Raw genomic sequence first — 23354 nt, 5'->3', positions numbered from 1 at the left:
CAGCAGGGAGCTGAGTAACCACCAGTGGGTGGTTACCACACGGTGGGTGAGCCCCTGAATGCAGGTTCCCTCCCGAGCAGTGGGAAGCCAGTCAGTCTCTTCTGCAGGCAATGCCAAGTTCATCTGTCTGACTCTCACAGACACTCCTCTCTGGAGGATGAGAAGTCTGCCACCTTTCCCCTTATACGGTAAAAACTGGTATCAGTGTTGCCTGCTTGAAACCCTGAACAATACCTAAAATTATAAAGTATAAATAAAAAGGTAAAGCTTATCAGTGGTTTCTTTTTCTTAACCTCATAGATAAGATCAAATGGTTAAAGTATCTTAGACTAGGTAATTATTTTCATAGCCCTCTTCTGTTATTAGAGGGGAGAAGTGGATTCAGACACTCAGTGAATGTGATGCCTGTTTGACTTGAAGGTAAGGGAAAATCTAGTTACCTCCCTCTACAACTCTGGTTACAAGGATTACAGCCCACTTAACTCTCTTTAAGGCCTGGATAAACATACACTGCCTAGTCTCCGAAACATTCCTCAGGTTATTGGTCCAGTTACAATGAACTTTCTAGAAAAGTTTTCAAGTTCTCCTGATTTCCCCAGCCCCCCTCTGCCCTCTTTCTGTAGCATGCCTGTGTGGCGTTTAACATGTCACTTACCCAGCTAGATGGGGCACATCGTGTACCTGGAGCTCCATAGACAATAAGTAAATAATTATTGAAGAGTACCTGGTGAATAGAACAAGGCAGAATAGAACCCTGATTAACATTAAGGATAAAAATAAATTTTCTGTCTAATAAAAATTTTTCATCTCAGACTCTATCTCAGCATCTGCTGTCAGTCAACCCAACCTGTGACAGGATCCTTCATACATATGAGGCCCAGCTAACCAAATCCTTGACGTACAAAGAGTTTTAAATTACGTCTTCCTCCTTATTCTGTTTTTTCTGCTAGAATTTAAAGTTTCTGCTCAGCGTCTATAAGCCACTCTAGTTATATAAGAACACAACATTCTCTGAACTTCTTACGGTTCAGGAACATGAGTTGCCAAAGATCTCCTTACACCCTACTCCAGTCCTTGAACATCCTTCGTTTTTTTTTTTTAACTATCATTCAATAAATATTTCCTGAGCACCCCACCCTCCAAACCTCCATCCAATGTCTATGCTTTCTATGAAAAAATATTTTATGTATTATACATATCTATTTTATATAGTTTTATAGATGTAAATAAATAATAAAAGTATGTTGTATTATCTATATATTTATTTCATATTATGTGCCAGGCACTGTGCCGGGCTCTGTGAAAAATAATGGAGAGAAAAATAAATCGACATGATCACAGAATACACAGTCCTGTGAGGGGGTGATGGGCATTAATTGAATATTTATACAAATACCTTAAAATTGTAACCCTCTAAAGTACAAAGGCCTGTTGTTATGGAACCATCTAGTAGGGGAGCTTGACTTTGCTAGGAAGATCAGGAAAAATTTTTCTGAAAATTTTTGAAAGTTGGGGGTATCACCATCCCATAGTAATAAGCTCACTCAAACTTTAAGGGTGGTGTTGGAGACTATCTATCTATCTAAATGGATGAGTGGCCAATCAGTGGTCTAATTTGAAATAAGGTTTTAAATAGTTCCACAGTTCTTTCTGCTTCTACCTCAAGTCCCATGGTATATATGCCTCCTTTCCTTGGTGGGTTCTGCTTACGATAGCAGAACCACTTTAGATAGCAAGCACCCAGCTGTGCAAAAATGATAAATCATTGTTAAATTTAGCCAAACTCTGAACAAAAAGAGGCCTCCTTTTTCTACTTCTCAACCCTTCCCACCAGCGTGGTCTTAATTTCAAAGCTGGTGATGAAGATCGAACATGGAAAAAGGTCTGGCTTATGGCTCTTTCTTTTGGCAGCAGCAACCTTGGGAATAATTTAGATATCGCATTTCAGACCTATTTTGCACACCATCAAAGCAAAGGGGATAGGAACTGATGCTTTTGAAATTGGAGGGGCAGGCCAGTTTTCATGTTACTCCGTTGAAGTTCTCTGGCGTCACAAGTTCAGCAGACGGATATCATACGCCTACCTCTGGTATGGTGTTCTGGGTTCCTTGGGAAATATGATCCTTGGCCTCACTTTCATCGTGCCTACCACAGCGTTTAGGCCAAGACCTCCTAAATCACAACGTCATGCAGCTCCCTCTACCCAGTGGACCTAAGCGTTGGGATTTCAATGACCCCTCCCAAAGGGGCCACCTTTCTAACTGGAGGATTCTTCTCAGAGATGATATGGTGCAATTTTTATGAGACTTTGGGGTGTGCAGCAGCTCCATGGAATATGATGAGTGAATATTCCCACAAATCAAACGATGAGTGCGTACTCCCCCAAAATCGCTTATGCTACATATTCGGACACCAGGCCAGTGGGAGCAGGTTAAAGGTGATCACTTCAAAGTCAAAGACGCTCTAAATAAAACAAACGGAAATTTTACTCTTTCCAAAGGGCAAAGAGAGGAGCCAACCACCCTGAATATTTCAGCACTGAATTTCTTGCATTGCATATATTATAAGAAAATATGATCTACCCTGCAACTTATTTCCATAACAGCACTCTCAGATCCAAAAGAAGTGAGTCACAGATGCTTAGAAGCATCTCAATTGCTCACTTTGAACAGTTCATATTAAATTATTGAAAGGAGGATGCACTAGAATTATTTCTTCTTATCTCCCTCTCCAGCTAAAATAAGTTCCTTTTGCCACACACGTAGTCTTTTGAATGGGTTAAGAGCATGAACTTGTAGCAGTGCGGACCTGGGTCTAAGCCCTGGCCTGGCCAAATAACTACTATGTGACCTTGAACATGCTTACCTTCTCCATGCCTCAGTTACATCATCCCTAACGTGTGGATAATAGCAATCAGCTCACATAGCTGTCATCAGAAATAAATGAGATAATGCATATGTAAAGTATATAGCATTATGTCCATTATAAGGTCTCAACAGTATTCACTACTATTATTATTATTATTGCTACTGTTATTAGCACATAATGGTGACTTTCAATAGTGAAAAGGATCCCAGTTTGCCTAATGACCTGTAAGTCTTGGAGCCAAGATATCACTCTATGATGCTGATCCCTGCATGCTCACTGGTGAAATTTGCACTGGGACCAAGCCCATGATTTAGTATGAAACCTGAAATGCATGATGTTCTAGCCTGAATTCAAGAATGTGGTTAATGGATAGCTGAACCTTCCTGAGTCAAACTCAGAAATTACTGGATCCATTATCTCCTTGGCAGGGTAAGCAGTGTAACCCTTTTCCTTTCCCAGGTACAAAAATGCATGTTGAAGGGACAATCCTGGAACCCAAGGGTTGGATGAGTATGAGTTGCATGAAGCCTTCCTTTTGACCCTCTGTTACTGCATTCTGATGAAGTGTAGACATTAGGCCACCAGGAACAGGCGTTCTCTCAGGAGCAATACAAGAGAGGAGCACACCTCTTTGCAGATGGAAAGCTGATCTCTTGGTCCTGCTTATTCTACCACAATAGTTTTTAGATGTCCTCTGGGGACTCTGAATGATATGTCATTTCCAGTGCATTCTCTACTAATAAAATGTGATAACAATACCCTTGGGAGTGTTTAGAGAGACTTGATGCCAGATCCAGAAAGATAAAGAGTACCTGGAGGATCTGGCCTATATGCAAGTCATATTCCATGCAAATAATTTTTGGAAGAATCTAACTTAGATTTGGATGTTTCTTTTAATTTGGTGTCTGACCAGATTGGTGGGGAGTGAATGGCCTGTCCTTAGTCCCATCTGAGGACCACATCAACCCCTACCTCAACTCTGGAGCCTCCTCAGTCCCCTGATTTTGGGATCCTGATGAGCCACAGCTTAGCTGAGCCTTTTTGGCTCTGCTTAGGGAGGATTCCAAGCCTGTGTGGGAGTAAGGGTGGACTCCAAGGCATGGGAGAGCAAAACAGCAAGGAGAGAAACAACATGCCTCATGGGACTGCCTTCCACTGGAGGGAAAACAGACAATACTTGGTCACTACATTTGAATTCTAAGAAGGTAGGAAAATGAACCTAGAATTATACTTCTTGGGCAAACTGATGTTGACTTCCCTCTGAAGGAAAAGGCAGGACAGAGAGATAGAACTAAGATTTATTTATTTATGACCTTGCACTTTATGAGTCATGTCATTTAAGAGAAGATGTGTAAAAAGGATGGGTAATCATTCTGGGGTTTAGCAGAACCTTTTGTGTGTGGCAAAATGTTTTTAAAGCTACCCTTGGGGCATCATGGGGCACTTGGCCTGTGAATTATTTCTGTGGTCATTCAATTAAGAATTATCACAACTTATCATGATGCATTTGGCCCCTCCTTGTTCCAGGTTAATTAGCACTGGTGAGTCCATTAAGCTAGTGTAATATCACTCAGCCCTAACACAGAACTAGCAGTTGAACACCTTGTGAGCCAAACTCCTTCTCCATCTCACTGTCCATCATGACCTTATCTGAATACTGCTCCCTCTGTTGAGTTGACCTTGCCTAGTTTGCATTTCGTGCATTGACTTGCGAGTGTTAAGAAGGGCAACATAGGTACAACTGGTGAGTTTTCCCTACAGAGTTTAAAGGGGGTCTTGGGGCACCTAAGTGGCTCAGTAGGTTGAGGGTCTGACTCTTGATTTTGACTCAGGTCATGATCTTAGGGTTGTGAGTCAAACCCCATGTTGGGCTCTGTACTGGGCATGGAGCCTGCTTAAGATTCTCTCTCTCCCTCTGCACCTCCCTCCCAGATAATCAATCAATCAATAAAGAGGGTCTTGATATAAAGTAGGGCAGGATTATTTTTATGTTGTATGGTATATTTTAATGGAAAGAAGTGTCTTCATTTTTTTTTTTATAAGTGAGGAATATCTCACATCATTATCATTACTATGTATATCTTAAGTGACTTAGAAAAGGCAAATGAGACTCATAGCTTTGCTGACAGTACAATTTCATACAATTGTATGAAAGCTAAAGGTGTGAGGGACAGGCATGGGAGCTATCGAAAAAATACTTTCAATATATATCTTAGGGTCTTTAAATATGTGTCCCCTCTAGAGGAGTTGTGGGACTCAATAACACATAAATAAATAGCTCAACTCAAATTAACACATTTTAGCTAAGAGTTTTAACAGCCAAAGGAAGGGAACATATTAAATCTCCAAGACTGGGTTATCTCCCTTCAAATAATCACCATGTTGGTCTTCATTTTGGAGGATCCTTAAGACCTTCTTCATTCATCTCTCTTTATTCGGGGGGAGAGGAGGTGATGCCTGGATCTACATGGTAAACTTTAATAGACACTTTTCTATTTTAGTGTATGGGGGAGTGTAATATAGGAATTTTTCTAGAGACATATAAGATAACAATAAGAAAAGAAAAACCATGAGAGTAGGAGCAATATGAAACAAAATGGGAGGAATGGTTGGAAACAAAAAAGGGCATTTGGCAAACTGGACAAACAGGGATGCACTCTTCAAAAGTGGCAAATAGTGGGAGCACTGTGTCAAAGGTGCAGGTACTAGAACCAGTCCCCTTGGGTTTGAATCCTGAGTCCAACATTTGCTAAATATGTGACCAGGAGAAAGGTGCCTCAACCCCCCTAGGGCTCAGTTTCTTCATCTGTGAAATGGAAATGATGATAGAAGCAGTTTGAAAGGATTATTTGTAATGAATAGAGGAGTTAGTCCACAAGCATTGGGCATGCAGCAGGTGCTCATACGCATGGTTTCTTAAGGGCTTAAAATGACAGAAAAAGGAAGACAGCTCTACACTTGGAACTGCTAGTTACAGTGGGAATACTTCAGTGTATAAAATGGCTAACAAGTTAAGCAAGGCAGATCAAAACTACTCCGTACTCTTGGAGATTGTTAATTCAGTTCTTCTGTCTGGAAAAAAACAGATATCTCTTCAAATTCTGGACTCTGTGGAGGTCATGGAAACATTACTGTAGTTAAATGAACAAATAAAAGTCTGGGATAAAAAGGTCTGTTTGGGCAGAAAGTTTTTAATAGAGGTGTTTTTGTTTTGTTTTGTTTTATTTTGTTTTAAGTACAATAGAATTAGGACATGTTATTGAGAACTTCATATGGTCACCAAAAGGTAAAAAACATAAGATGAATGCATAGTATTCTTGTATAATCAGGGATAGATTTGTGAATAGATTATGGTATGATGTATTTTCCTCCATTAAAGAAAAATCTTTTCTTTATACTACTAATCTGGTTTGTGTCAGAATTTACAAATTTGGACTATTTTAAAATAAGGGTGTGTTTCCAAATGTCCTTCAATGGGTGAAGGGTTAACCAAACTGTGGTACATCCATACCATGGAATATTATTCAGCAAAAAAAAAGTAATAAAGCTATTAATACATACGATAATTTGGATGGATCTCAGAAGTATAATTAATGAAAAAAGCTAACCTCAAAAGATTGCATACTGTTTGATTCCATTAATATAACATTGTTGAAATGACACAGTTATAAAGATGGAGAGCCAATTAGTGGTCGCCAGGAGTTAGGGTTGGTGGAAGGGCTGGAGGTGGCTATCAAGAGGTATTATGAATAATCCTTAGGGTAATAGAACAGCTCTGTATCTTGATAGTGGCAACTATACATGTGTTAAATTTCACAGAACTAAACACACACACATGCACTCATATACATTCACACACACAATGAGTGCAGATAAAACTGATGAAGTTAATTCTGTGGATTACACTAATGTCACTTTCCTGGTTTTGATATTGTTCTATAATTGTGCAAGATGTCACAGTTGGAAGAAACTGGGTGAAGATAGGGATACACAGGACCTCCCTGTACATTTCATGCAACTTTCTGTGAATCTATAATTATTTCAAAATAAAAAGTTCAGAAATCAAAGGTATATTTCTTTCTAATTTGATTTTAATTTTGTTGATTTCCACAACACTACCATGACAAGATAAGGTAATTCCCTTGCAGGCATCGATGATAATCACTTAAAAGACCCAACTGACAACCAGCTCTTTGAATGTGAGCATCTTTGGGCTCAGGAACTGCATACTACTCCAAAATTCATAAATTCACTGTTTTCCATTGCTAGCAGATGAAGATTCAGTGACAGAAACCTTTATGTGTAATTAGGCAGAGTCTAAAAAACATGCAGAATAATTTTTCCACAGCCTTTGAGAACTTAGCCAATATGACCCAGTATGTTTTGTTTTGATCACAGCCTATCCATGGAGGCCTTTTGATCACATTTAAAGAGGAATCAGACAGTTACTCAACTGAGTCATTGCTCCATGTAGTACGAGCTTCCTTATCACTATTCCTGTAAGCTTCCTATCTCAACCAGATGGCAAAACAGGGAGGAGATGCATTTGGCATGCAGTGGACTCTTCAGAATTTGGGCTCCCCAACCAGGTGGAAGTTGTCTCAAAGAAGGTCTTTGTTGGCAGTGCCACTAATGAGCAGTGACTGCAGTCTGAATGTGTGTGACATCCTGGTGTGGGAGTTTGTATTTAGCTTGTAGATCTTCCAAGGAGTGTGATGTTTTTGAGGAATAATAACTGATTTGTCTGGGGCCCTTTTCTGCCCATAGTTTGGATTTAGATTTTGGAATTTTTTTTTCCATTCTGGTTCAAGACCTGGGAAGCTTACTGAACATGCTGATTTATGCCCCTACGTTTTAGTTAGTTGGTTAGTCTGTTAGTTAGCTGGTAAATTACAGCCAGATGTGCTTTTAGTTTAGAAAATAGAGTGTGGAAGGTTTTGCTGTCGATTTAGGGGTCTTTAGGTAATTTGTAAATGTATTCACAGAGGTCTAACCATTGTTGATGTAAAGAGGAATGTGTCCTCAGGAGATCTGTGGCTGAGAGCTGGATTGTTTCACAAGTTTAAGGGCAGTGCTTATGTCAGAATTTGTGTAGTGTACAGCATTTATAGAGAGGTGTGCATAAAAGGGTGCTAATCCTCTGCATTTGTGTGACGCTTCAAAAGTTTTGAAACCATTTCATGTGAATCTTTTTGTTATCTAAATCCAGGTAGGGCAGGTATGACACCCTCCACCTACATTTTTCTTAAATTGATACAGAACAAAAGACTGGAAGGATCATGACTTATTCAAGGTCCCTAGCTCAGGAAGTGAGGAATCAAGGACTAGTTACAAATTTTTTATTTTGGTGCTCTTTTCACCAGAACCTTCTGCCTCTGCACACATCCTGATACCAAAGAAAAATGATAAATTCTGTTTCTTCTATTTTTTGGCTTTAGATATTTGAAAGAATCTGTTTATGGTGAGGTCTGGGTTTATTTTCTGCCATCAGATGCTTATGTGGGTGAGAAATTGGACTTGAGAAGTATCAGTGAAGAGATCATTTTTATGGCCATTGATCTTTTGAATATATGGTTCCCTATAGAACTAGGTAATAGAAAACAAGACTGCCTACTAAGTAGTGCTTGGTGCCAACTTTACCGTTCAGAGAAATCAAAATTTTCTTCTTTTGAATATTCATTGTATTTCAGTGGTTTGATTAACCTACTCCTTGGCTCTTTCATTGGTCAGATAATCTGTCCAATTAAGAAACTATTGCTTTGTCTAGGTCATGAATTCAACAGGTAATTTGGCACTAAATGATACATAATAAGTCTTAAATGAGTAAATAAATAATAAAATAAATAGGAAGATAATAAAAGTCATGAATATAGCCCTCTCTGCAGTTCTTCTCAAGATATATCATGTTGGTTGTTTTAAGTTTTGTGTCTTAGTTTTTTCCATCTATTACCCCACCATAGATTAAAATAATCCTATCATTGGGATCAAAATTATTTTATTTGAAGTGGAGGGCTTCTTAATGACAAACATTACTCTTCAATAAACTTAAACTATCCCCTTGCTTTATTTTAAAAGAATGATGCAAATTCTTGTATTACTTGCATTATATCCCAGGACCCTGGTAGAATTAATATATTCTCTTCCAATCATTATGTGACAGCAGCTCAAGGGAACATAGAACCCAGGAGCTGATGTTTATAGACAGACTTAGGACACAGAAGAATTTATGCCTTTTCTCATTTAAAAAAAAAAGTCATACAGGAACGTCTTGAAGGACATCAGGAGAAAGACTAGCCTAATAATTTTGATAATTTGGATCCTTCTAATGCTGGGATGGTTTATATAGAAGAGTATCAGGTCCAGAGAGAACTGGATATCACACACAACCAAAAATATCCTTGCATGGTCCTAATAAGAAAAAGGAATTATTCATGTTTGATGTTAAGTGTTGGCAAGTGAAAATTTCGGATTTGTAAACCCAGGAAAATTCTACTTTAAGTGAGAAGACTATTGGTAGATAAGTAATCCATAATTGCTTTGTACTTCTGTATTTTGGCCAAATTCTTCTAGATATTGTGAGAAAACCCATCTCTCCCCCTGATTTTATCATCAAGCATTAATCTTGCATCTGTTTTGTCAAAGATACATTACTTCAAGGCATGTGTGGGAAAGAATATCCAAAGGGTCTTCTTCTTTTCTTTTTTTAAAGATTTTATTTATTTGACAGAGAGAGACACAGCGAACGAGGGAACACAAGCAGAGGGAGTGGGAGAGAGAGAAGCAGGCTTCCCGCCGAGCAGGGAGCCCAATGCAGGGCTCGATCCCAGGACCGTGGGATCATGACCTGAGCCGAAGGCAGACGCTTAACGACTGAGCCACCCAGGCGCCCCGGGTCTTCTTCTTTTCTATTTTTGGCCTTCATGTTTGGAATTCCCTTATTCCAAAAATATCTTTTTGGGGAAACCCAAACAATGTGCTAAAATTAATACCCCAAAAAGAAATGAACTGGAATTGACCTTTGCTGCTTCCTGCTCCTCATTTCCTGCTATTTTGGCGACTTTCTCAAAAGTGGCATCCATCCATCTCTGGTCTTGTTATCAGAGTCAAAGCTGATTTCCTGACCATGAGATGCAGGAGTGAGGGGCACAGGGCTTTGAGCCAAATGGTGGGTTTGGCAAATGGAGATTAGAAATGCCAGACACAGAAGAATGCATTCGGTATGATTCTACTTCCATGAAATTCTAGAACAGGCAAGATAGGCTGTAGAGACAGGTGGCCTGGGAGGAAGCTGGCAGGAAAGGTGCAGGAGAGAATGTTTGGGGTGACAAAAATGTCATATCTTGATTGTGTTGGTGGTAACATAAGTGTAGACACCTGCTGAAATTCAATAGTTGTACACTTGAAGTAAACATCAAATAAATTTAAATTTAATAAAAGTAAATCAATTTAATAAAAATTAAATAAATTTGAAATAAATTTTCAAAATGAAATAAACTTGATTATATGTAATTTATATCTCAATAAAGTTGATTTTTTTAAAAATTGCGATTAGAATGCAATTTGAAAAGCATTACTACCGATTCCCTGCTTGTCCTTTAATTCTGTCTTCAGTACAGAGGACATGACAACATTTGGGGACAGTATTTTGATAGTAACAACCATTTTCCAGGTTTTATAAGGTTAAGATGTCCATGCAATACCACCAAAAGATAATTTATCTCACAAAACAGTATTGTTCTACTTAGAGATGTTTACATTTTATTCTTCAAGATATCCCTTGCCTGTGGGTAGAAATATTATTTTGACTTAAAAATGTTAACATATTAATTTCATTGTTGTCTTGCTAAGGGTGAACAGTTACCTAACAAGTTATCCCCATGTCTTCTCATTCAAATTGCACACCTTTTTATAACCTTCCTGGAAGACACATTTGGTGTACCTGCTCAGCTTTGGTGTGAGAAGAGCTACTCATCCCTGGAAAAGGATTCTCAACAAGCAGACTTGGCTCGTATTCATTTGCCCCCGGCCTCTCCATTACAAAATGTTCCTAATCAGAACTGGTTCTTTGTAAGCCTTTGCAAACAGTTGTTAGGTGGAGCGTGGCTTTTCATGGTCTGTATGCCCATTTTACTCTTTTCTTTTGTCTTAGGAATACCATCTTACATTACTCATACACGGTAGTCAGAAATAGCGATTTATTGTGAAACACACTTAATATCCTTTTGAAAAACTAGATTACGATTTCTCTAGTTAGACTTTAGAGGAAAATATAAAAGTGATTTTCTGATTATCTTGCTGGACCCATTTCAGGGACATTCTAGCTAAATGACAACCCTTTGACTAGTATTTAAAAATACCTGAGCTTCAAAAAGGTATATGCACCCTCATGTTCATTGCGGCATTATTTATAATAGCCAAGACATGGAAACAACATAAGTGCCCATCGATGGATGAATGGATAAAGATACACACACACTGGAATATTTTTCAGCCATAACAAAGAAGGAAATCTTGCCATTTGTGACAACATGAATGGATCTTGAGGGCAAGTAAAGTAAGTGAAGTAAGCCGGACAGAGAAGGACAAATACTGTGTGCTCTCACTTCAATGTGGAAACTAAAAAGAAAAACCAAACCTAGAGATACAGAGAACAGATTGGTAATGGCCAGAGGCAGGGGTCGGGGTTGGGGAGTAAGAGGGCCAAAATAGATGAAAAGTGGTCAAAAGATACCAAAAAAATTGTAGTTTGAGGATAAAACTAATCTAGACATGTAAAATGTGGGGACACAAGACTGAATATAAGGGGAAATAGGAAGAAGTTGTACAGTGTGTCCTTTGAGTGGGAGCAAAGTAGTGCGTACCTACACGTACTGGGGGCATACGAGGCCTTCTAGAGACTTCCAGAGATAGTATAAATGCCAGGAAGATCCAGTCCCTAATAGACTGGATTTACTTTTTGAGAAGATTATACCCATTTCCAATGTTGCCTTATGGATCTGGAAACCTTAAACCAGGTGGATCTCAGAGTTTTAATGAAGCACACAACTCGGAATTACTTGCAGGATGAAACTCTGGAAGTCTGATGCATCGGAAGGGAAGTGGCTTAATGCCTTTTTATTTGCAAAATCATGAAATGATAAAAACCCCTGACTTACCCAAAGGAAGACCAGTGCCCATAGGTTTTTCTTTATGATATGCATACTTGAAAAGATAATCTCCTTGTTCACAAAATAAAAAAGCCAGACTTGGGATTTGGCTTGCTTTTAGAGCTCACAGCAGTACAGTTAAACTGAATTTCTCTTCCTCCCTCCGGCTTCCTTTGTTTTTCTCCAGACTTTGCCCTTTGAAACAAACACTGAACAGCACAGGACATGGTATTTCCTGGGTAATGTCATTGGCTGTGAGCTTTGTTTATTAATCATGACATTAGGGCATTGAGAGATCTTATATGGCTTCCTCTTGTACCATACAGACTTCACACAAACGCACACACATGCGCACACACACACACACGCAGACGCTCAAACTCCTTTGGCCTTCATTTTGCTTTGTGTCTTTCCTCACTCTTTAAGAGAAGGCAGGCAAGGAATGTTTTTTCCCCTTATGTATGTTTACGTGTTTCATACTCTTTTGGATTTTTTTTTCTCTTTTCTTTTGGTTGTGATTTTTTGATAGTGGCGGGGGTAGAAGAGCATAGATGGAAAGATAGGACTTCATCAGTAAAATGCCAGAATGACAATAACATAAATATTATGTTTTATATTATTTTTTAAAACAGAGGTGGGGGGAGAATGTTAAAGGGGAAATAGGATATAATTGAAACTGCTAACTAGCCTATGGTCAGAGCCAGGTTAGAATTTAAGGATGCTGCTCTAAAACTTCATATGGCAATCCCAGTCTCACGGCTTTCTTGGCCCCTGTCCTTTCTTCCTCCCTACAGCACGGTACATTGAACATGCTACAATCCTGGGTGTCAGGACTTATATAGATGACCCTAAAACTATTTTAGAAAATCATATTTCATTGTTCACTCCTTCAGAAGCCATTACGACTTTTCTTAAAACTAAGGCTCTGAAATTTCTCAGGACATGGGCCAACCTGATGATTTGACATGTGTTGATATATGAGTAATCCATAGGTCAGTAAAGGTTAATGATAGGGACTGTTCGTTATAGGTAAGCTTCAGTATGGCCTGGCTCATATATGAGATGAATGGGATCTCTACGTTTCCTCTTAAATTAGTTTAATTTAAAAAGGGGAGATTTTGTAATTTTTGCCATAAATATTAATCGATAACAATAGTCATCACTGTTCATTCCTAATCTGTGACCTACTTGTATGTCATGCTGTATCTGTGGTTATAATAAGAGAGTCAAATAACTCCTCTTGGAGCTTACCATCTAAAGCGGGATGTCAGAGGTATGGCTTTAAATAGTCTTGCAGATACATTTTTCAAAAAACATAGACCTGAGGTAATTATGCAACCACTATCAGTGGTAAGCAGCAATAATGTGAATTAACACGGTAGTTCTTGAGTAGTAAGTCGTATGTTTAATTTTTGAGAAATGCGTGCTCTTTTGACTCATGCATTTTAGACATGGCTTAGTTTTCTTCTTTTTAGGTTCTAGGTCTGTGGGACAGTCTGTCTTTTGCTTTGAAGCCGTTTGTGCTGGGCTGCTTACAGTTTCTGTCTTGTTGAATTTTTAAGCCCTGACCTCACCTGCTAAAGGCTCCTTAGCTCCAGGAGCTCATTTTCAGCAGAATTTGCTTTGGATGGTGGTTGAGCCTGAAGTGCTTTCTCTATCCTTTTCAGGGCATGTGGGATGGCGTATGCACGCAACGGGCCCAGGGACTATTGTTACATTTAGCACGTGCCAATTTAGAATAATATTTGTTAAATTAATGCAATGCCTGGGAGGGATTAGAACATTTCACTATTCCTTAGCCTAGTGAAAAAGTAGTTTTTTTGTTTTTTTGTTTTTAAATAGAAGCCTGGATTTTATGTGGTTTTTTTTTAAGATTTTATTTGAGAGAGAGAGCGAGTGAGAGAGAGCACAAGTAGGGTGAAGGGCAGAGGGAGAAGCAGACTTCCCGCTGAATGGGGAACCTGATGTGGGACTTGATCCCGGGACTCCAGGATCATGACCTGAGCCGAAGGCAGACGCTTAACCTACTGAGCCACCCAGGCACCCAAAGGTAGTTTTTCGAACAATCCTCTTACAGGTATTTTTACTTTGTTTGCTTTTGTCTTTAGGTTAGGGAGAGTCGTATGGCAGATTTTTTTCCTTTCCTCCTGCCATGACTTCTTTCAATGAGTTGGTTTTCTTCTTTTGGTTCCAGTGTGTCAGGAACCAAGGCCAGCTTGTTGAGTTTGGTGCGCTGGGGTGTGTGGAGGTCATTTGGTCTCCTGCCGGCAGCCGCGGTGGCTGAGTTGTGAAGTCTGCGTGCGTGTTGGCTGAAGCCCACAGCTGTCATGCACACCAGCCTGTGGTCGACTGTGCCAGGAAGGCAGATGACAGAGAGGCACGTATGTGAGGTCAGAGGAGGAAGGGGGAAAGGTCAGCTAACTGCCTATAGATTGAGGTTACTCTGGTGAGGGGGACTTTGGGGGGCCTGGGATCTGTGCCCCTAGTGTCAGACAGTATTGACAGAAATAAGATCAAGTTCCCCTTGGCTTCTCCCCTCCACCAAATGCTAACTGGCCTCGAGAGCATGGAACTTGCGTTCTTGGTCTTCAGTTGCCTTCAGGTCCCGCATTCAGTCTCTCATGGCATGTGTGTTTAAAGGCTATAGCCACGTCTGCTGGTGGTTCGTCTTGGGTTTCTTTCTGTGTCCCACTCTGCCAGCTGGGTAGAGGTGGGGAGCCGGCAGCAAAGGGCCAGGCCAGAGGGAAGGTGCTGAAAGGCGTACTCAGAGGTATCTGGCTTTGGGTTTTTACAGAAGTTGATAGCATTCGGCTTAGTGACCACAATTCAATTATAAGCACCGCACAGCCATCCTGAGTGACTATATCCTTGCCAAAAACTGCTGTGTAAAGGCGGCTGCATTTTTGTTAGCCTTGCCTGATGGATTTTTAAGTATATTAACCACATACATTCACACAAAGGGGAAAATTTACTGCCTCAACAGAGGGACCTAAATCCCCCAGGCTAAATAAACCCAATGAAAACACAAGAACTGCATTTACGGGCCTCCTGAAGATAAGAATTCAACCTTTAAAAAGGTTCCTTCAAATGAAAAATGGATGGCTGAGCTGCTAATGGCCCAGTGACCTAGGGAATTAACTCTTCCCTAATGTGCAAGGACCTCGGATCAGTTCCAGCTTCTCGGGCTGGGGGATTTTCGTCCCAGGCTCCTGAGCCTGGAAGGTCCAGTCTTAGCCTCTGAGATTTAATGACAACCTTGGAGGACAGACTATCTTGGCAGTTTTGTGTTGCCTCTGTTTCTCGTGTGTGTGTGTGTGTGTGTGTGTGTGTGTGTGCGCGCGCGCGTGCATAAAGAGAGAGAGAATCAAATATGTGTGTGGGGGGGGAGGGGAGAGTGGTGGGGGCCAAGGTCAGGAAAGAGTACATGTGCCCCAGCTTTTCCCAGTTAGCATTTGGTGGAGGGGAGAAGCCAAGGGGAACTTGATCTTTCCTCTTAAACTTAGGGAAAGAGCTAGAGGGCTAAGAATTTACCTAGTGGCATGATCCTGTGTGTGTTTCTCTATAGAAATAGGCTATCCATTAGGGTGCATATGAGTCAACAGTTCTCTCTGAAAGGTTCTCGATCTTCTGGTGCTATTGAGGGTCTCTGAAGATTGTCACCCATAAATCCTGACACTAGGTTAAGAATAAGTTACAAGGATGTCCATGAATCTACCTGCAGGTGAATTCATGTCTCTGTTGTATCTGAGTATCATTTAAAAATAAATATGGTGGGTGGGAGAGGGGTTAACTACAAAGGGGGCAAGAGAACTTTTTGAGGTGATGACACTGTTCTATATTGATTGTGGTGGTATTACATGATTGTCTGCATTTGTCAAAGCTCATAGAATTGCATATTAAAAAGAGCAAATTTTACTATCTGGAAATTATAGCTTTACTATCTGGAAATTAAACCTGACCTCCCTGAAATAACAAATGAATAAGTAAATAATTTGTGAATGAAGAAATGAATATTCCTTTCACTTGTCCCTGGCTGCTTTGCCAGCCGGTGAGCCATTTAGATAATACCTCCCTTTCAAAGGAAGGACACCACATAGTCAACTCCAGACTATGAGCTCATGATGCCAGTAAAGCAGTTCCAGAAAAAGCAGAGATGGTGTGTGTTTCCTCCTGGGGCAGATGACCTAACCCTCCAGGTAGCAATGCCCTTGTATGGTTAACACAGGTAGGGAAATACCTGCTTCATGCTGACTCACCAGATAAAAAATCATTTCTCTGAATGAGTCAGAATCACAAGTGTGTTCCAAAAAGTCTCATATGTCCTGCAATGTCTAGGGCTCAAAGCACCAATCAGGGTACCTGCTTGCAGGGTCTTTCTGGCCGTATATGGATAATATCCACGACCTGCAGCTCTTACTTCCAGGTGTGATCACATTAAACTCTAACTCACTCAATTGCATACTCAGGTACAGGAAAAACTTATTTAAATTTATGATCTACTAATGTTGCTTATTCAGTTATAGGTAAACCTAATAATGGTAGAACAAAGTGCTCCAATGTTAAGTGTATACCTGGACATTGGGGGAGTGTGTGTGTGTGTGCGTGCGCGCGTAAGGATACAGAGTTAAAGCAGACTTGGGCAATGTAAAATGCCACAGAAAGTAGGGGTTTCCAAGGAAAACATGGGGAAACTCTGTATGTGAATCTAATGTATGCTATAGCTTTTAAAAGGAAACATTAATAGTGAAACATGCCCTCAAAGGGCAAGCCAGTAATAAATTTCGTGTCAGAAATTACCTGTCAGTAGGATTGTGTTAAATAATGTTGAATTCTTATTAGTCGGAGGGGAAAGAGGAGAGTCGCCTTCTCAAAAATGTTCAAAGAGTGTAATGTTTCATACACAAATCCCATTATTGTTTGATGGGATTTTTGTGCTTAGCCCTTCTTAAAGATGTATTGAAAATTTTGGCCATTTTCGTTCATTCCCCAAATGCAATCATTATAGGAAAAGAAGCCACTTTTTCTCTGCAGGAATTTGGGATTACCCCTGACGACCAGTGGATCTTATAAGACATCCGTTGCAGAGTGTCCTGATTGGTAAATGTGTGCCTGCTCCCTGGAGTGACCAAGGAAACTCTCTTCACTCCTATGCCTTAGCAAAGTAGTCATGAAATAGTGGGAGCCCCACTATTTCAACAGTTTGAGCATTTTGCTCGTTTTGGCCAAGTAACTAAAAATATATGTTTCCCCTTGAAAAAAAAAATCTCATTGCAAATGCGCAAGTGCCTAAGAATTTTTAAGGTTTGTTGCAAGATACTGGGTCTGAAAATGAGGACACTCACTAAGCCAGGGCCTAGAACCCCACCCTAGATGCAACGAGGATGAGGGACTACTGGGAACAGAGTGTCAGACGCACTGAGGCTTCAATGTGAGCTAATGCATTGTCACAGGGCCCTTCACAAAGGGCCACTTATGACTCATAGGTGTCAAATCATCATCCCTACTCCCAGAATAAAAGATCGTTTTGACTTTATGTGAACTGAATGAAAAATGATGGCTGCATTGGATTGGGTTTTTGAAGGACAAAGTCAGAGGTAAGCTTTGGGATCCCTCCATGTGCTTTCATTTGACCCATTGATTACTGGTCGTTACCTGCCCTAGGGTCCCTTTAGGAAATTGTCATATTTGATGACATATATGATTTCATGACATTTGGACAAAATCTTGCCAGAGGGTGTCTGCTTAAGCGCCTTGGGCATTTGTGGGAATATTTATTTCTTTAGGTTGTTAAATATCCATTTTAGTAAGTGACCCCAGAAGTAATTGACAAATGGTCTTAGGGGCAGCTTAGTGTCATAGATAACCGTTTTAAAGCGCAAGCCAGTACATCCTTTCAGGGGCAACTTGCAATCTGGAGAGGCTTCTTGCCAGCCTGAAGCATTCAGATCTGCTTTAGGAATGCTCTATCTTGGGGGTAAGGACAATAGTATTTTAAAGCTCATTCAGATGGCAAGCACTGGTGCCCTCCATTTAGGTTTTGATCTTGTGGTTATGGAATGATCTTTTCATTACATTGCCAAAGACATAGTTTCACAATGTCCTGTTTTGAGTTAGTTAAAACATAGAGAGGCTAGGCTGCTGTTATTACCCATAATGTAGTGAAACCGAGACTAAGACTGTGAAACCACACTTTTCCCTTGAGATATCACCCTCACCACCAGCAGGTCCCGTGTCCTGGCCTAGTCTAGCTTCAGTCAAAACAGATTGGATATTCTTGTTATCACTTCTGAGAGATTCCTCATGCCCCACTCCTAATGAGGGTCCCCTGCATTTCCAAAAGCTTCTGAACTTCCTGTGAAATCCCTTCCTGCCTTTCAGGCTTGTTTATCTTTTAACAATTGAGCAAAACCTTTTTTTTTTTTTTTTAATAATTCTGAACAAAACACCTTTAAAATCGTTTTATGATGGAAAATGTCAAACATGGCCTAAGTACAGAAATGAGGATAATGACTTCATAGACCTGTCACCCGACTAAAAGAGTTCTCGACTCATCACCAGTCATGTTTCGTTGGTGTCTCTGCCCACTTCCAGCCTGCCCCAAGGTTGCTGGAAGCATCTCAGATATCGTAGCATTTCTTCCCTAAGTATTTCAGCATGTAAGTATAAAAAGTGAGTATTCTTTAAAGAAAAGTAAACACAATACCATTTTCCACCTTAAAAGTTACCCATGGTTTCTTAATATTTTAAAATACCTTTCAGATTTCCTTGATTGTTTCATAGGACTTTTGCCCTTTACTTTTTTTTTTTTAATTAATTCACTTTATGTCTTTTGTATAAAAACACTACAGTGGTAGCCACAGCTGCAGTCTGGGGCCTCTGCAGGGAGACTCTAGTGTGATTCTGTAGGAGGAGGTCAATTGAATTCCTGATAGGGAGATTTGGTGAATACAGTCTTTCCCGAAGTCAGGGGTGAGGTAGCTGCAGGTCTTGGATATGGCATCAAAGGTGGCCTTGGCATAGTTGTCTGGGGTGACAGTGCAGCCCCTGGTTGAGGTGTGACAGTCATCCATGCTGGCCATTAGTAGCAGCTTCCTGGGCACAGAAGCAGAGATGATGCTGGTGCCTCTGGGGGTGGGATGAGGTGCTCAGTGTGGAGGTGGGCACCTTGCAGGGACAGTGTGGGACTTGCCTGTCTCGTTTCCCCAGTAGTCTCATCACATGGGGAAAATTGAGAGTGTGGCCAGGGTGATGGCCCCAAGCAGAGCAGTGGCTACCCCCTTGGCGCACTTAACACCCAGACCAACATGGCCACGTAGTAGTCCCAGATGGTAACAAATGCCTTGAGTTTCGTCCACTGGGCAGCACACCTCTGCTCTGACATGGGCATAATCTTCAAAGCCTTATCCTTGAGGCACATCTCCAGGAAAAAGTCAGTGATTTAGGACTCTTTGATGGGCAAGAAGAAAAGAGAGATATCCTCTGGGATAAATATCCATGTGTTCATACCCTTGCCTAGGTGACCCAGCTTGGTCTTGCTTCTTCCAGCTCCATGATCTAGGCCAGACTGCCACTTCCTCCTACTCCAAGGCCCCAGGAGCACTGGTGTACCTCCATCATTTTGTGTCTTCTCAGAGGAAAAGTGACTTTTATTTTAATCAGAATTATTCAGTCCATACATTGGAACTGGTTGACATGTCACTTTTAAATCCCAGATCCATGTCCCCCTCGTCTTGATTTTCCTTGCAATTGATTTGTTGAAGAGCCTATAGACAGACCTTGTACAATCTGAATATTGTTGATTCCATTTTCATGGTATCAATTTGACAAGGTCCTCTGTTTCTTGTATTTCCTGTAAGTTTGTAATTACTGGCTATCTAGACTTGCTTTAGAGTCCAGTTCAGGGTTTTTTTGGCAAGAGTAATTCATGGGTGATGTGAAGTGGTACTTCTGTCAGGAGGTACCAATTCTGTCTCTCTTTGGGGTGTTGGCAGTGATTAATAGCCCTTGCCTGGACCCATTATTTCTTTAGGGATTGCAAACTGGTGAAGTCTCATTCTATCATTCCTTCTTCATTTATTGGCTGGAATATTTCTATAAAGAGAGCCTACCCACAACTCTGTGGCTACCCTGAAGTCTGGTTCAAAACTTCTTAAAGCCTGTGTCCCATTAACTTTCATGTCAGAGAGATGTGCTTTTACCTAATAAGTACCCAGAAACAACTCTTCACTCATAAAGGGAAGTATCGTGTAGGAGGGAACACCAGGCCAGTGTCTTGGCAGTCTTTGTAATTGATTCCTCAGAGCTGGTGGTCTCCAGGCCCTTACCTACGTGTCGATCAGAGAAACAGTTTTTTTCTAGTGGCATTTGAACAAATCAGGCCATGACTTTTAAAAATTGTGTAGGGGCACCTGGGTGGCTCAGTTAGTTAAGTCTCCAACTCTTGATTTTGGCTCAGGTCATGATCTCAGGGTCCTAGGAATCGAGCCCCACTCCCTCTGCCCCTCCTCCTGCCTTTCATATGCTCTCTCTCTCTCTCTCATAAATAAATCTTTAAAAAAATAAAAAATAAATAAAAATTATGTATTAAGAGCCTACCACTAAGGTCCCTTTCAGCTGAAACATTTTGTGATTTTCATTTAGGATAAACAAAATTTAAATCCATGTCAGGATATTTAGGAATCAAATGACGAAGAAGGGCTAAAATGTTATCTCTAACAATGCACTATCTGATGTATCCATTCATTAATTCGCTAGTTTATTTATTTACTTATTTATTTATTCTTTAAACAAGTGTATATGCTATCCAAGTCTCTATAAAGTCTAAAGCTTGGTTGGGAGTGAGCATTGTGGACATTTACCTTTTTGGGATCTCCTGAGGTACCATTCCTGAAGCTTTAGCCTGAATTTCAGGAAGTTGAGGAAATGATGCTGGAATTCTTGAAAATCTACTAAAACCATCCATAAGAATGATTCCATGTACTTGAGAGCCAAATTTGGAATTTTCCCCCCATGGAAAGAATGATTCCATGTACTTGAGAGCTAAATTTGGAATTTTCCCCATGGAAAGTGTCTTTGCTATGCAGAGCCAACATAAGGGATATTTAATAACATCCCTGAGAGGGAAAAGCAATTTAGAAGAACATCTGGAGAACTCTCATTAGTTGTTTACATGATAAAGTTAATCTCAGATTGTAAAGGAAAAATCCAATCAGTGCTCCCCCTTCTAAACTTTTCCTCCATCTTTTGCTTTCACCCAGTTACTGATTGCATACAGGTTAGAAGCATGCATGACGTCTAGTGACCACACAATCCCAGGTTCCAAATAAGAAATGTGGACTCTGCTTTCTCATTGATGCGCCTTATAGTCCATCCGGGACATGGGCAGTAGAAGTGGCCCATGTGGAGGGGATGCTCAGGGGAAGGAAAGCAGAAAACACAATTCCAAAATCCCACCACTTGAATCACACTTGGCTTGTGGCAGGAGCAGCACGAAATAAAAGTCAACAGTCCTTGCCTCTGAAACTAGGAGCAAATGGGGGCCTCCCTTCACCACAGTTTCACCCAGTACTTAATCATAGAAGGTGCTGCTGCTCCCCTGGCACTTAATAATTTCCTAATAGGAGCTGTTCCTGGCAGAAAATGTTATGAAACAACCTTAACAGTGATAGGAGAAAAGAGCAATGCTCCATATAAAAAATTCAGAGCCTTTCTTAGAGGCCATGAAGTTCTCATTCAGTTTAATTATCACCAACAAATATTTATTTCTTCACTTGATGAATATTTATTGAATGGCTCGTTTGAGCAGCGAGTGGTGTAGGTGTCACCATGACACCGAGATGACAAGAAGCAGTTCCTTACAAACCAGTAGGGCAGAGAAGGTTTGCACAACTCATGATGAAACAAGGCGAACTTTGACAGCCCTGCATTAAAGGTACACAAATGAAAGTTTTATGAGGACACAGTAGGAAGAGATTAGTTCTAGAGGGAGGATTGAGAGGCAGCTTAGTAAAGGAGATGGGCACTGAAGCTGAACTTGGAAGACCGGAGTGGGGCAGTCAGGGCACATGCAATAAACCGGGAAAGATGCGGAGAACAGCTCTCCTCACTTGGCCTCTGGTCATCCTTGAAGACATTAGAGCTTGGAGTCCATGTGTGTGTCACTGGGTGAGACCATGATGCTGAAGAAAAAGGAGGAGCTATTTTAAAAGTATCCCCTCATTTGTATCAGCTGCACTCCTACTGAACTTGCCCGAAATTAGCATATCATCATCTTAAACTACTGTCATCGTGAGCCTTCCCCTGGGAGGTGAAGGGCCCATCAAGTCTTGGATGAGCACCTACCCCTGGCTAGACAACACCTCCAACTCCTTGATTCCTGCCTCACAAGCTCCCAGTGGGGTCAGTCTAGAGATTAGAATATAATCTATTTTCTCAAAATAGAAAATAATGATTTTCTCGATTTGATGGAGTCGGAAGGCAGGTATAGCTGAAACATTGCAACTTCCTCTTCAAAACGATGGCATTCATTCTCTAGATGCACAGAGCATTTTATGATTTACAAAGACAGGATCTATTTTGATTCTTGTTACATGGCTTTTCATTCTCACTTTATAGATAAAGACATTGAGGGGCTCTTTTTTTAAGATAATAAAAATAACTGCTCTCATTGAGCCCGTTGCCAAGTCCTGTCCTAAGCACTTTACATTTATCTCATTGAAGCCCCTAAATTGTCCTGTGGGGTAGATCATTGTTGATCCCCTTAGAAAACAGGCACAGAGAAGTTACAGAACTTGTTTAAAGGCCCACAGCTAGTAAATTGTAGAGGTAGGATTTGAATTCAGCCAACATGGCTCCAAGATTGCACTGGATGACCCATAATTTAGGTCTGGAAGAGAAAGGTTATTCAAATCTACCATTCAGGGCGCCTGGGTGGCTCAGTTGGTTGAGCGACTGCCTTCGGCTCAGGTCATGATCCTGGAGTCCCGGGATCGAGTCCTGCATCGGGCTCCCTGCTCGGCAGGGAGCCTGCTTCTGCCTCTGACCCTCCCCCCTCTCATGTGCTCTCTCTCTCTCTCATTCTCTCTGTCTCAAATAAATAAATAAAATCTTTAAAAAAAAAAAATCTACCATTCACCCAGCCAACAGGATGCCTGGATATCACAGGGAATGTTCCCCAATGGCAAATGTTTCTGCTGTACGAATACCTTCTCACTCATTGGCCTACTATAACAGGGTAGATTTCAAAAAAGCTGTTAAGGAGAAAATTGTTTGGTGCCTGTTTATTTTCCCTTGTCATTCTACAATGAGACAGATACCATCCTCTTCAGTGAGAAAACCACA

General features: G+C 40.7%; 1 protein-coding gene and 1 pseudogene across 4 annotated transcripts in view; one reads left to right on the top strand and one right to left on the bottom strand.

Annotated features, from left to right (window-relative positions):
• CREB5 (cAMP responsive element binding protein 5) overlaps positions 1-23354 on the top strand; it is a 395972-nt gene that overhangs the window by 174442 nt on the left and 198176 nt on the right. The window lies entirely within an intron of this gene.
• Positions 18825-19518, bottom strand: LOC115937635 (small ribosomal subunit protein uS5 pseudogene; annotated as a pseudogene).

The sequence above is a fragment of the Leptonychotes weddellii genome, chromosome 12 (assembly GCF_054177405.1).
Source record: "Leptonychotes weddellii isolate Sample4059 chromosome 12, ASM5417740v2, whole genome shotgun sequence".
Taxonomy (NCBI): Eukaryota; Metazoa; Chordata; class Mammalia; order Carnivora; family Phocidae; genus Leptonychotes; species Leptonychotes weddellii.
This window is presented reverse-complemented; position numbering and strand designations above follow the sequence as displayed.